General features: G+C 46.6%; 1 protein-coding gene across 4 annotated transcripts in view; it reads right to left on the reverse strand.

The window, feature by feature from the left end:
* The window catches only part of EXTL3 (exostosin like glycosyltransferase 3), a 169,089-nt gene that overhangs the window by 133,821 nt on the left and 19,607 nt on the right, over positions 1–15,661 (reverse strand). For 2 of the 4 annotated variants that reach the window (XM_081000906.1, XM_081000903.1), the window contains exon 1: positions 12,140–12,270. The exons of 1 other annotated variant lie outside the window; for it this stretch is intronic. The gene's annotated coding sequence lies outside the window, so the exon portion shown is untranslated. One more of the 4 variants, XM_081000904.1, reaches the window with a different exon arrangement.

Here is a 15,661-nt window from a genome sequence, read left to right on the forward strand (position 1 = left end):
CGAAGCTTCAGAAACCAGAGGCACACGCCCATACTGGTTCCCTGCAATAACAACTGGGAAGGCTCCGATGATGGACCCACACAGGCAGCTGTTGTAAACAAAAATTGCCCTTTTCCCTTATGGGGTATCCAAGAGCCCATATAGAGTCCTTACATAGGTTCCCTATTGGTAGGAGAGAATAACAGAGGCCAACCAGAGAATATTGAGAAGCAAAGCAGCTAGTAAGCCTGATCTTTATTGATCTGTTGCAACACGGTGCTCCCCTCACCTGCAGGAGAGAGGAGGGACCCAGAAAAATGGCACGCAAGGCCTTATAAAGACTTTTGAAATTGCCACCCTGTAGATCAAGACCACCCCCAGAAACATCATACATACATCACAGAAGGTGTGTTACCTAAGACCACCCCTCAGATACATCACACCTACATCACAGAAAAGGCGGTCTAAAACAGAAATTTGAATATTGTTTTTCTCCTGTTGTTATTTATCTCCTGTCTGGCAGGTCACTTGATTGGATTGCCTGGGGAGCCCAGCCATTCTTTTGTAGTGATAAATACTTAGTTCCTGGGCCAGGTCACAGGCTCACACCCTATTCATATCTTAAATGTGCCCTTAAGACAGGATTTGTGAGGAAAGAGACAATGGGGAGGTTTCCCACTTTGACCTTGCAGAGAAAACATTTAGTCAGTTTATGAATCAAAATGGTTCCAGGTTGGTCTTCCTGTGCTGATCTATGTACGTGCTTGGTTGGTATACTTATGAACATTACCATATATTTAAGACCATAAAATTCCTATCACACAGCAGAGCCAAAGAGCATGGATGAAGATGGAAATGGAGAGACATCCTGGCTGAACTTCTGGACTCAGTAAAGGTAAAGCAACCCCTGACATTTAAGTCCAGTCGTGAACGACTCTGGGGTTGCGGCGCTCATCTCGCTTTACAGGCCAAGGCAGCTAGCGTTTGTCTGCTCTGCAGACAGTTTTTCCAGGTCATGGGGCCAGCATGACTAAGCCGCCTCTGGCGCAACAGAACACTGACACCAGAGCAGCGCACGGAAACGCCGTTTACCTTCCTGCCGGAGTGGTACCTATTTATCTACTTGCACTTTGACGTGCTTTCGAACTGCTAGGTTGACAGGAGCAGCGACCGAACAACGGAAGCTCACCCTGTCGCGGGGATTCAAACTGCTGACCTTTTGATCGCCATGCCCAAGTCTCAGTGCTTTAGACCACAGCGCCACCCATGCCCCTTACTGCACTCAGCCCCTTACTTCTGCACTCAGTACTGAACTAAAATTTATCTTCAAGTAAGAATTTCCCCAGCTGTCTAAAAAGAACGTCGCACACTTGCCAGGCAGGCTGCGTGGTTCCCCCAGCACCACTCAAGAGAGGAAATGTACCTGCAGGTTAACAAGGCAGGAGCCTTTTCATACTCCATGCTTAGAAACCACAGCTGCCAGGGTGTTGTTCTATGCTCTCCTATTCTTGTTAACTTGGGTTTATCCTGCACTGCAGGATAACCCCACGTCCACCTATGGCAACAATTCCAAATGTGGGTGGTACCACTCCCTAGAGGGTGTGTGGATGAACTAGGAGGGCATTAGAAGGCAAGAGGGCAGCAGTGGGGCACTGGAAGGGATAACGTTTACCAGGCTTTTAAAAACTGCTATCACTGGATCAGGTTCATCAGTTTGTGTTGAATTAATTAAAACGAATAGTTTTAATTGGGTTCTGACTAAATGTGCAACTGATTGTTACTGTTTCGAATTTTATTGTGTTATCCCCTTCCTTAGCAGGTCATGCAACCTGCTATTCTGAACAATGCTTTTGGTAGAGTAGGGGGCACTGGGGTGAGTTTATGGAACCAAGGGGGCAGTGGCTAGAAAAATTTGGGAACCACTGATCTGCGGTCTCAATATTTGTTTTGTTTTTTTTAAAAAAACAAGAACCAGAATTGAAGATGCTATTGGTAAAAAATGCCAGGCTATTGGGTTTTTGTTTGTTTGTTTTTTTTATAAAAATGGGGCACTGCAAAACATTCCAACAATAGAACGTCTCCAGTGAAATGTAAACTTCTTAACAAAAAGCAGCTGCTCTCCATGAAGTTCTGCTATTCGGAGAAAAGCCCACTGGCAAGCAATGAGTATGCAGAGGGAAGTAGGAGCAGATCGTTCCTCTTACGGTTTTGCTTTCGTCATATTAGAAAGATAAACAAGAGTTTGTCTAAAACAGAAACCCCATGAACAGCACAATCCTATGCCAAAGTCCATCCAAACTTAGTCCCACTAGCGAAGTGCCTGCAGCGCTGAAGGCTAAAGGTTTGATTTCATTCACTAACCTCCTCCTTAGATGGCCACCAACTAATTTGGCAAATTAATACAGAACATACGGCAAGAATCTCGCTTCACGACTGGTCAGCATCTTCCAATCAAGGCCAGAAACAGAATGATTAGAAATGTTCTGCCTATCACCTTTTACCATATGTGGTGGATATGCAAGGTAATAAAAGTATTCTGGGAAATGATACATAATGAATTGGAAAAAAATGTTTAAAATGACTTTTATTAAAAAAAAAGCAACAACCCCAAAGCTTTTTTATTAGGAATTGTAGGTAACAAGATCCCAAAGGAGCAGGAAAGACTTTTTAATGTATGCAACGACAGCCACACGGATGCTACTAGCCCAGAGATGGAAAGAGGACAAAGTCCCTACCAGAGAGGAATGGCAAACTAAGCTGTTGAATTATGCCTAAATGGCAAAATTGACCAGAAAGCTCAGGAACCAAGAAGACCAAAACTTCAATAAAGAATAGGAAAAAAATATAATTTACTTGGGAGACCACTGTAAGCAGATGACAACATTAGCAGGATTGCAATAACACTTGTAATGAAGAAGATAAAGGTAAAGGTAAAGGTAAAGGTACCCCTGCCCGTACAGGTCAGCCGTGTCCGACTCTAGGGTTGTGCGCCCATCTCACTTAAGAGGCCGGGGGCCAGCGCTGTCCGGAGACACTTCCGGGTCACGTGGCCAGCGTGACGAAGCTGCTCTGGCAAGCCAGCACCAGCGCAGCACACGGAAACGCCGTTTACCTTCCCGCTATAAAGCGGTACCTATTTATCTACTTGCACTTAGGGGTGCTTTCGAACTGCTAGGTGGGCAGGAGCTGGGACCGAAGGACGGGAGCTCACCCCGCCGTGGGGATTCGAACCGCCGACCATACAATCGGCAAGCCCTAGGCACTGAGGTTTTACCCACAGCGCCACCCGCGTCCCACAATGAAGAAGATACTATGGACAAAATGGAGAGATATAAAATTTGGATGATGAAATAATATGCAGTTGTAAAGGTTTATAATAGGACCCATGGAGGGGAAGGTGCGAAATCTAGAGATTCAGAGAAATCTCTAAATATGCATATGTATTTTGCATTGTTATAACTCTACACTTGCAAAATCAATAATAATAACAATAATAATAATAAATTTTATTTATACCCCGCCCTCCCCAGCCACGGCCGGGCTCAGGGTGGCTAACAACCAATAATAAAAACAAGTTGAATGAATACAACTTAAAAACAAGATTAAAATACAACATTAAAACATTAAAATTAAAAATGCAGCCTCATCACAGGAGGAGAAAGGAAAAAAGAAGAGGGGGAGGGGATAAAATTGACTCCAAGCTAAAGGCCAGGCAAAACAACCCTGACTTATAGGCCCTGCGGAAAGAAATCAGATCCCGCAGGGCCCTGGTCTCATGAGACAGAGCGTTCCACCAGGCCGGAGCCACCACTGAGAAGGCCCTGGCCCTGGTTGAGGCTAATCTGACTTCCTTAGGGCCCGGGACCTCTAGGGTGTTGCTATTTATGGATCTTAAGGTTCTCCATGGGGCATACTGGGAGAGGCGGTCCCGTAGGTTCTAGGGTCCTAAGCCGTGAAGGGCTTTAAAGGTCAAAACCAGCACCTTAAACCTGACCCTGTACTCCACCGGGAGCCAGTGCAGCTGTAAAAGCACTGGGTGAATATGCTCCCAAATTATTTCAAAAAAGAAATGTTCTGCCTATCATTTCCCAGGCCAGGCACCTTTAAAAGACAACTGCTGCCTTTAAACTTGGTGCTGATGGAAGTTGTAGTCCAAACTATTTGGGAGGCCCCAAGTTGGCGAAGGCTGCTTTAAAGACTCGAGGCAATCTTCCCTTCCCACGCTCATGCTTTCCACAAACTGATTGCATCAATACACCTACGGAAATTGGTCGGCTGGTTTATCAGGAGCCAGCAAGGGAAGAACAAAAAAAATATGAGGGTTGTATCTTCGATGGGTATCAGATTAGCACGCGCGCACACACACACACACACACACACACACAAACCTCATGCCCCTAAAGGATGTAAAAGTGAAAGCTACTAAAAGTAGTTGAGAGAGAAAAGCCTGTTCCAATCTATACAGAATTATAGCACTTTGGAGTCATTTCAAATATTGGCCTTGAACGACTTGGGTCCCCCCCCCCCAAGAACTTAATCCATTTGCAGCGGATTAGCCAAACCACTCTCAACAGGAGGAGACTTCAATTAGCAGTTATATTTCAAAGATAGGGTATCGCTTTGCAGTTCAAAAAAATAAAATAAAACCCTCCTCTGCTTTACGATAGCATTAGTCTTCCTGGCCGGACAGCAGTCAAGGCTTCCAATTCCCACATTACCTGCAGAACGACTTGCCAAAAGGGACGGAGCCTTCACATCCTGGCAAACACCCCACCTTGGCTCCATGGTCTGTACCAGCCCTAACAAAGCCTCTAGCAGCCAGACTGTCAGGCAAATGACTCAGCTTGTCTGGAGAACAGGCCCAAAGGCAAACGCCACCAAAAAGCAGTGCTGAAGCATCGAAATTTGGCTGCAGTTGTTAGATAAAAGCAGTCTGAAGCCGTAATTAGAATACTCTGTACCGGGTGATCTCCCCAACCCAACCTTCCACTTCCTCTGGCACATCAGGTACTGCCACAGAGATCAAGTGTCAGGCAGCATCTTCACATTTAAGTTTCTCTTGGGACAATGTTGAGGGCCATTTCCTAAGAACCTGTTGGTTCAAGCCAACGGCGCATTTAGCCAAGCAGCCTCCTCTTATGGTGGCCGACCAGATGTTTGTGGGAAACTCGAAAGCAGGATGTGAGTAGCCCTCCATAGCCTTTTTCCTCCATGAATTTGCCTAATCCTTTTAAAGTCATCTAGGACGCGGGTGGTGTTGCGGTATAAACCAGAGGCTTTTGGGCTTGCCGATCGGAAGGTCGACGGTTCGAATCCCCGCGACAGGGTGAGCTCCCGTTGCTCGGTCCCTGCTCCTGCCAACCTAGCAGTTCAACAGCACATCAAAGTACAAGTAGATAAATAGGTACCACTCCGGCAGGAAGGTAAACAGCGTTTCCGTGCGCTGCTCTGGTTCGCCAGAAGCGGCTTAGTCATGCTGGCCACATGACCCGGAAGCTGTACGCTGGCTCCCTCAGCCAGTAAAGCGAGATGAGTGCCACAACCTCAGAGTCGTTCACGACTGGACTTCACTGTCAGGGGTCCCTTTACCCTTTTTTTTTTTTTTTTTTTTTTTGAGATTACCGGTTATTGTTGCCTCCTGCGGGACTGAATTCCACAAGGGCACAACCATACTGATTTTCTTCATGGTGGTGGGTATATTTTGGAGCCACCAGACATCACAGTAGCAAAATACCAGGGAGGATGTGAGTGTGTGGTGAATTAGCAAAAGCTGATATAAATCCTTGACTCAACTGGATCAAATTCAACCAAATGCCCAGGTGAGGGGGAAAGTCTTAACCTGGTGCTGAAAAGATGTCGATATCACTACTGCAGGACTCACTCATGAGCAGTATATCCAGATACAATATCCTAAAAAGAACAAATAGCCTCCAGTCCAGACTGTATTTGCATTTAAAAACAAACAAACATGTCCCTAGCTATCAAAATCAAATTTAAAGTCTACAGTTGTCCTCTGCATATCCTAATGTGTTTGTAAATGACATACAACAAAATGATTCAGGTAGGTAGCCATGTTGGTCTGATGCAGTTGAAATACATAATATTTTTTTTAAAAAATTAGCATCTGAAGAAGTGTGCATGAACACAAAAGCTTATACCCAGAACAAACTTAGTTGGTCTCTAAGGTGCTACTGGACAATACAACAAAATGAATATCTTATCCATGAATGAGAAGCCGAGGGCCACAACTGAGGTGCTACCACCAAAAAGGCCTTGCCCCTCATATGCCCACCAGCTGCCCCTGAGGTTCTTATGTCATCTCCATGTGGCCACAGCCTAACTGTGAGCTAGATAGCAGCATCATGTGGGGGCTGCCGTGTGCAAGTCAACCTTCAGGATCCGGCCAGAACCCATAATTGAGGTTAGAAAGGCATTTTGCTCCAGACTGCTGCTAACCCCTCGCTTTCATTTCATTTCATTCACCCCTTGCTGAAATTTTTATTTTATGTTCCTGGGTGAGGGAAGGCTGCCTTTATCACTTACGTTACTCCCACAAAGTCCCACATACACCCTGATGTACCCTTTTTTACAGCTAACAACAACAATTTGCCTCACGCTCCCAGGGTAGAAGCTAGCAGGGCTACAGTTTCAGATTTAAAGCAGCACAGCAGGGCAAACAACAAAGAACCATTATGAGCTATAAAGCCGTACTCAAGTCATGTAAATAAGAGCCTGACCACACACACAAAAATACCAAAAGGAGCTTCTCCAGAATCTGCGAAGAGCAAAACTTTATAAATGCTTTCCAGAATGAAAATCCAGAAATCTCAAATTCTAAATGCACCTGAGCCTGGAATGACATTAACTGTTGTTACTCTAAAGCAGGGGTCCCCAAACTAAGGCCCGCGGGCCGGATAAGGCCCGAGGGACTCATTTATCCGGCCCGCGGTGACCCCCACTGCCCACTGCCGCCGCCCGCTCTTACCGGCATTGCGCTGCGTGGTTGACCACTTCCGGGTCGGAGGATCACCGGAAATAGCTTATACGCATGCGCAAGCATCGTGCGCATGCGCAAGCGTTGTTTCCGGTGCTCATCCAGGTCGGAGGAGGCCCATGCAAATGCACACAAGCCATTTCCAGTGCTCCTCTGAACCAGAAGTGCACCGGAAATAGCATGTGCGCACACATATGGGCACGTGCTCCCCAGCCCTCCGTGCATTCGGTGCTGGAGACACTGGCCCAAGGCGCAGTAAGTTTGCTGACCCCTGCTCTAAAGACTTTAAGGTAGTTAAACTTAAACACACACAGAGAGAGAGCCATCAGTAAAAAATGCACCTTTGATCATCTGGCCTTTCCAGCTATAACAGCTGCCCACATCTGAATGTCACAAGCCTCCAATATCTCTTCCCACCACCACCCCACTCCAAACAACAACAACGAGGCATTTTTTTTTTTTAAAAAAAAGGTTGTTTTGACATCCCTTTTGCAACGTAATGTCAGTCAGTTCACAGGCTGTTTGTACCACTGTTTTGCTGCCAAGACCCTTTGGCCGCGCACGAAGCCGAGCTCTGAACGAAGATAAAACTGTCATTGCTGGAAGGGAGGGAAGAAGTGGCTCAGACAATAGCAGAACTCTGCACGAACGAAGGGACTGGAGGGGATTTTCGTCACCATTCAGCTGAGGACAGAGGGGGCTGCTGGAGAAAGGGAACTCAAGAATCCCCTCCCCCTACAAACTCCCCTTAGCATTTCGGTAAATACCAAGAGAAGTTAGTCATTACTGCCACACAGGACTCCTTACTGAACGCAGCATTTTCCCAGTCTGGATCCTTCGCCTTCCATCGGAGCTGTTGAATCCATCCATTTAATATTGATTTCATCCAGCAGCGAAGACAGATGACGATAATAAATTATTTGATACGTCCTGGCAAGAGTACAAGAGAAGCCTCTGGCCCCCAAGGAACTTAATGGCACAACGCACAGGGCAAGATACATTCGTCTGATCAGGAGCCAAGTTAGCCACCTAGCTTGTGTACAACGTGAAGCACTCCTGCTCAGTTCCAAGATAAAAAGGGTTTGCTCGTCCCTAGGCGTGCTAGGATTGCATCTTGCAACTCCTTTGGACCAAAGCGCTCCAGATAAAGATCAGGCAATAAAAGAAAATAAAATTCTGATTAATGCAAGAATTCACAGGGCAGCATTTCCTTTTCTCTGTTGACAGAAGGCCTCTTTAAAAATGGCATCTCCCGAGACATGCACTCACATCATCTAGAAAACAAAGTATTTTTTTCCCTTCAGAAAGGATTTGCTTTGATTCACAATTTAAATCCAATCCGCTATAGCTGAAGTGATTCGTTGACTAAAATTGCTCTTCAAAGTTTGGCAATTTGGTCTAATCAGCTGTAACTTAAATGATTCATTGACTAAGGCTGCAATCCTAAACACCTTTACTCTTTTAATTCAATGGGATTTACTTCCAAGGAGACATGACTGGGATTGCAGCCTCTAATATTTATTTAACTGGGCGACAAATCAAAACCAGATTATGTGAGTATATATATATATCTTTCCAACTACAAGGCAGCTAATCTTCATCACAATTGCCCCAAAGCTTTGGCCAGGCAAGATCGCAGTGTGGCAAAGTGGTCGGCGTGTTGGGAGTCCAGGGGTTCAAATCCTCACTCCACCATGAATCTCATTCGGGTGACCTTGGGCCAGTCACCATCTCTCAGCCCTAACCTACCTCACGGGATTGTTGTCAGGATGAAATGGAGAGGGGGAGAAACAGGTATGCCACACTGGAAGAAACGCACGGTAAAAATGCAGAAAATCAGAGTGGCAGTAGTGTTTTGTATTTGGAAACAAGTGTCAGGTGTGCATACAGAAGCCAGGCCCTGTGACCAATAGGACTTTGTAGGACTGGGGCCTTCCTAAGTTTGTTCTGAAGAGGCAAGGCGCGGCCGCACAGGTGAGGCCGCTTTGTAACTTACAGTACCTGGTGGCAAGAGCTGGGAAGGGATATAAGGTCAGCATTTCCCTTCAGCTCTTTGCCACAGCAACATGTTCCCTGCCTTGCTTCTTGATCCTCGGACCCCTGCCTTCGTGACTCCTTGCTTCCTAACCCTTGGACCCTTGGCTTCTTGACTCCCAGCTCTATGACCCTCGGACTCTTGGCTGCCCGACTCCTGGCTTCTGGACTCCCGTTCCTGCTCCCATCCCGCCATATTGCCCCCGGTCCCAACGTTCCTAGCCAGGACTTTGATCGCCCGTGAACCGGACCGTGACAACAAGCAGGGGTTGAGAGATGGAGAGCAATCTATCCTGAGCTCATAGGAGGATGCCGTACCAGATGGATCACTGTCTTGATCCAGCAGACTCTGGCAGACTGAGCGGACAGGACCAAGAGGGCATCCAACAGCCAAGAAGGTGGATTCTGTACATGCTGGAAGCAAGCGGCAGATGGGCCTCATCCACCTGGGAAGGGAGCCCATCTAGGAAAAAGAAAACTGTGATCATAAACCTCTGCCGCCTTACGGGACATATTAATAATAATAATAATATTTTATTTATATCCCGCCCTCCCCAGCCGAAGCCGGGCTCAGAGCGGCTAACAACAATAAAAGTAACACAGCATTCTAAAATCAGTTCAAAATTAAATTAATGGCAACCATTGGGTTAGAGTTCTGTGAGGATTACCAAAGGATAAGACTGTGCCTTGGCCAAAGTCCTGGTGGAACAGCTCTGTCTTGCAGGCCCTGCGGAAAGATGTCAGGTCCCACAGGGCCCTAGTCTCTTGGGACAGAGCGATCTACCAGATTGGGGCCACGGCCGAAAAAGCCCTGGCTCTGGTTGAGGCCACCTAACCTCCCTGTGGTCCGGGACCTCCAAGTTTTTTTTTGTTTGAAGACTGTAAGGTCCTCCGTGGGACATACCAGGAGAGGCGTAGGTACATCCCGTAGGTACGAGGGTCCTAGGCCGTATAGGGCTTTAAAGGTTAAAACCAGCACCTTAAACCTGATCCTGTACTCCACCGGGAGCCAGTGCAGCTGGTATAGCACCGGGTGAATGTGATCTCGCAGCGAGGACCCCGTAAGGAGTCTCGCCGCGGCATTCTGCACCCGCTGGAGTTTCTGGGTCTGTCTCAAGGGCAGCCCCACGTAGAGCGAGTTACAATAATCTAGTCTGGGGCGAGAGAGGTAAGGAGAAGAAAAGGCTAAGGTGTAGACCCTACACAAATCCAGAGTGGAGTCGCTAAGAGGGTTGGATGGTGTCTTGTACGCCTCCTTCCAGCAACTCCTGCTGCCAAGCTGGTGCCAACCATCTTGTTCTGCTTTCCTCTGGACCACAACAGCAAGGCCAAGGGGGTTGGGGTCTTGTCTGGGCAGACCAGGCTTATGCCCCAGGGAGGTCACTTCAGAGCTGCTAAAGCAGCGGTTTAACTTCACCCTTGAGACAGACAGATGCCAACAACAATAGGTTCGTAAACTGAGCCTGATGGGAGTTGTAGTAGAGCAACATCTGGAAAGACATGGTCTAACCACTCCTACTTTAGGCAAGACGCTAAGTCTGACCCATTCTTTCCTTTTAATCATTTCTATACTACTTTGCATTTCCAAAGAAGAAAACCCTAAGCAATTTCCAGCCTCTCTTTAAAACACTGCACTACAAAATATCGAAATAAAACAGATGCCAATCAAGAACAAAATACAAAATAAAAATAAAGACAATTCACGCATAAAGCACCGTAAGCAGCCAAACATAATAAATGAATGTGGGCGAAGAAGTTCATATGTGCTGCTGTTGCTTTTAATTTATCTTAGGTTGATCTACTGCTCATTATAACTTCATGTGCCACCATTATCAAAAGTTCACCTGGTGGGAATAAGAGACAGAGCCTCCTGAAAGTCTCCTGGAGATCTTGATAACAACCAACTAATTAATAATAACGAAACGTAATAAAAAATGATAATGATGATAATATAGTGGTAACTAACCACACCTGCCTTTTGACAGTTTTCTATGGTTCAGTTTTTTAAACGGATACTGATACTGTTACTGAAACAGTGTATATGCAGGGATATACACTGTTTCAAACAATCCATTTGGAGAGTGGGTGGGTGGGTGGAAATGCAGGAAGGAAACCCTGAAACAAACAAATGTAACCACTGCTTTTATTGCTGTTGCTGACATACAGTGGAGGTGTTCTCCTAATCTGCTGTTCGGCATTTAATAATAATAATAATACCAATGTTTTATATGAGATTAGGTGAAATGCCAGCCAGGGGAAGAGAAGACAGGATTTGGTATTTAAAACAACCACCACCACAATGAGATGGTTTGATCTGGTTTTGCATTGTTTTGGCTTCTTCTTTCCCCCTACCTAATGGGATTATTTCTTTTTATTCTTATTATTCGGATCTGCAAGCCACAGCCAGGAGCACTCATGTGCTAAAGGCGCAGGATTTCAGAGAGCTAGCTCTTCCACAAAACCAAACACACCGGTGACCAGATCAAACACACACCAAGCCTCCGACATGTAATAATACGTTATTATTAATGGCAATCACACGTTATTATTAATGGCAATGTTAATAATAAAGAGCCTGAGCTTTCAAAAACCACACATGCATACACAGGTGAAAGACCCCAGACCCCAGGATTAGGGGGATACTTCTTTGCCCTCCAAAGTTGGGAGTCCCTAGACCCCCCATGATTATTTTTGGAGGGTGTGCCCAGAATTACCCCCAAACAGCCCCCCAGATGGAGAGACCCCCCCACCTCCAAAGCTACCTTAAAGGGGGATGGGGGGGTCTCCTTCTTTAGGCAGTACCATTATCCAAAAAAGGGGGTTATTCCCCCTGCAGAGACTCAAGGCACCCCCCCAAAAAAATCGCATACTTGCCTTGTGCGCACACACCCCTCTCCTTCATCACTCGTGGTACGTTCCATCTCTGTCTCGCTCCCCCCTCCGCTTTCACCTTCTTAGTTTAACCCTCCCGCAGTGCTAAGCCGGCCGCTCCCGGGATCCGTAGGCAGCGACCATTAGGACAAGGAGCAGGGGGGGCGCGCGGTGCGGGTGGAGAGACGCGCTGCTGTTTTCGCCTCCCCGCACCCCCCGCGGAATCCCGCGTTGCCTCCGTCCTTCCCCCGTCTCACCTACCTCCGAGCCAGCCGCGGATGGTTCGTCCCACGGAGCCAGCCACCCAATCCGCGCGCGACAGCCCTCCTCGCCTCTCGCATCACCTCGCCCGCCGCCGGTTCCTTCAGCGCGTCTTCGGCCGTTTCCGAAAGGGGGCGGGCGGAAACGGCCGAAGGGCGGGCGGAAAGGGACGAGGGGCGGGGCTGGGAGGGACGGAGGCGGACGGAGATTGCCGAGAGAGAAGGGGGCGGGGCAGCAGGGAGGAGATTCGGAAAACGACGGAAACTGCCGAACCTCCCTCCTCTCCGTCAACTCTCCCCCCCTTTACACACCCCAAGTGTGACGCATGCGCAGTCGACAAGGCGGCCTTTCCCGCCCAAAAACGGGTCAAGTCACAGGAGTAAATCTTGTCGCTTATTTTTAGTTATTGTTTCATTGAAACGAATACATCTTTTGGACTGTAAAACAAAAATAAAAAAGCACCTCAACAGAGTTTACAAAAAAAGTAATAATTCACAGTTGTACATTGAAAACAAACAGTTTAAAATGCTAAAAAAAAAACCCCACAAATTAAAATCTCCTCAGCTTTCTAAATATCTGGGCAGGCTTGTCCACACAAGAACTTTTTCAAGCAGAATAGGCAGGGAGTTCCAAAGTATATAGGTAGTAAAAAAAAACAACAACAGCCAAGTTCTTGCATTGGGTTTAATTTTACAGCAAACTCCCAAAGTTTTTTTTTCCTTTTAAAATGTTCTACTTATAAGCACACAGCAACAAAAATACACACAAACACCCTTATATATGCCCTATACGGATTCAGTTCAATTTCATTTCCACAAGCAGAATGGGAAACCCATTTTCTTCCTTGGCAGCATTATCTGACCTTGCCTGGCACCCACCCCTTCTAAAAGACTTTTATCTGATGGGAAAAGAGAGGGAGAAAATCATGGGGGGAGAGGAGCGGTCTCTACATCACGTTTTCCAGTATTTGCACACCTGCCATCCCAAACAGAATATGTCTTGGATTTTTGCAATATATAAAAAACACACTATTTGAGGGATTAGGCCAAACAGGGCCAGATTCTCCCTACCCCCCCCCCCCAAAAAAAGGACATGCATAGTCTGGGGGTGCTCCTAAACCCAGTTTTGGCATTTGAGGGTCAGGGAGCCTCTGTGACAGCTTCCCAATAGCTCCCCTTCCGCTTCCTCCCAGGCAATCCGTACTACTAATACTGCCTCCACTTCAGAACGTGACTTTCATTAATTGTATGGGATCCGTCATCTTTTACTCGTGAGGAAAACAGAACAAAAGTCACACCGGAGCAGTTCCGTTCGGAGGTTTGCATCCGTAAGAACTGTTAATGTCCAGGATCTGGAAATCTATGCTCAAAGAGGCGAAGGATGCCTGCTGCTTGGAAAAATAAATCTGGAAACTGACTCTGCACAAGGTTGTGCAATACTTAATGCCTGCTATCAATAGCTAGAGAGCAGGCCTTTGAACAAACGGATTACATTGCTTTGCTTTTGCTATCATCCAAATGAAGACACCAGTACAAATTAGGTTTGGACATGCCTCATGGTGCACAGCTTTAGCAAGTCAGAAACCAAAGTTACCAAAAGCAGCTTCAAATAAATATGCATTTTTTAAAAAAAAAACTTTATAGAACACACACACAAGTTTGCTGAATTATGTCACGTAGCGCTTGTTTGTTTGCAAAATTCAGAATGAGTGGGTCTTAGGAGTTGGGGCAGCTGGGGCCGAATTCAACGAAGCGGTTCTGCAAGCAGAAACCTGTGCAAGGAATAGTGCAATGGGGATTTCCCCCTCCTCCCCCTATAGCCCCCTCCCCAAGTGACTCAATGGACTCAGGGGAACCCCCCCAGAACAACACATGGAGTGAAGAAAAGAGAGATTGCTCCTCCAACAAAAGCATTTCCACTTGCTGAACGGCACAATCTCCTCGGTGCTACTCTGAACTCCTCCCGTGAGCAATCATTCCCTTTCAAAGATGAGGAGGGCACAAAGGGGTGGCTGCAGTTGGAGGGAGAAGCTTGAAGAGAAAAAGGATTGCCACGGTAAAACTCCATTCCCCTTGCAGATCACATTCACACAGCCGCTCTGCATTACTGAGCCATGCATCAGGTAAAGGTAAAGGGACCCCCCTGACCGTTAGGTCCAGTCGCAAACAACTCTGGGGTTGCGGCGCTCAACTCGCTTTACTGGCCGAGGGAGCCGGTGTACAGTTTCCGTGTCATGTGGCCAGCATGACTAAGCCGCTTCTGGCGAACCAGAGCAACGCATGGAAACACCGTTTCCCTTCCCACCGGAGTGGTACCTATTTATCTACTTGCACTTTGATGTGCTGTCGAACTGCTAGGTTGGCAGGAGCTGGGACCGAACAACGGGAGCTCACCCCGTCATTGCGGGGATTCGAACCGCTGACCACCTGATCGGCAAGTCCTAGGCTCTGTGGTTTAACCCACAGCGCCACCTGCGTCCCAATGCATCAGATAAGAAGAGCCTAAAGGCCTAGAATTCAGCTTCCTTTTTCCTACAACGGACAACCAGATGCCTATCGCAAAGCCATAAGAAAAACATGAGTGCAATAATCCCCTCTGCTGCGGTTTCCCAATAAGCTATCCCCTCTGCATAAAGCATATACCTTGCATATACCTTGACTAGCAGTCAGGGCTGGATTTAGGTTTGATGTGGCCCTAAGCTACTGAAGGTAATAGCACCCTTTATATGTCCAGCTGTCCTTTGTCAACAACAAATTGTCGCTGTTTTTTGTGTTGAATATATGCTATATGGTAATTGACGGACCTAATAGGTATCTAAAGCCATTTGCACATAACAAAATAACCAGTCAATGCAGAATATAGGCACCCTATATATAGAAATGAGCAAACCAGTGATATTTTAGGGAGCAAGCTAGCAGGCGAGGCCCATGACTTACATCACAGGAGCCTACACAACACAAAACACTGTTGCTGTATGTAGGTTTTATTTGTTTTTTATCTTATATTTTGGAAATATACATCCAGTTTTTTTTCCCCTTTAAATTTTTTGGGCACCCCCAAGGGAGTGGGGCCCTAAATTATAGCTTGTTTAGCTTATACATAAATCTGGCATTGGAAGGAGCCCTCAATATCCTAGCTGGCAGTCCATTCTACAACTTGTAGGAACCAGATTTCTAGTATTACAAGAGAGGTGAAAATCTGCTCTATACAGTTTTTCCCCATACCATGCATAATTTTATAAACCTCGCCCATCTTTCTCTATCCCTTACGCTTCTTCTAAACCAGTGATGGCCAGACTTGGCCCTCCAGCTGTTTTGGGACTACAATTCCCATCATCCCTGACCACTGGTCCTGTTAGCTAGGGATGATGGGAGTTGTAGTCCCAAAACAGCTGGAGGGCCAAGTTTGGCCATCGCTGTTCTAAACTAAGATGCCTCAGACACCATAGTCTGACCTCTAGTAGAGAAGAGAAGGAAGCATTCTACATCAGCTGTTTTTTCCTTTAATCCAGCCACCCAAAAA

The sequence above is a fragment of the Podarcis pityusensis genome, assembly GCF_964106645.2.
Source record: "Podarcis pityusensis genome assembly, chromosome: 3".
Classification (NCBI taxonomy): Eukaryota; Metazoa; Chordata; class Lepidosauria; order Squamata; family Lacertidae; genus Podarcis; species Podarcis pityusensis.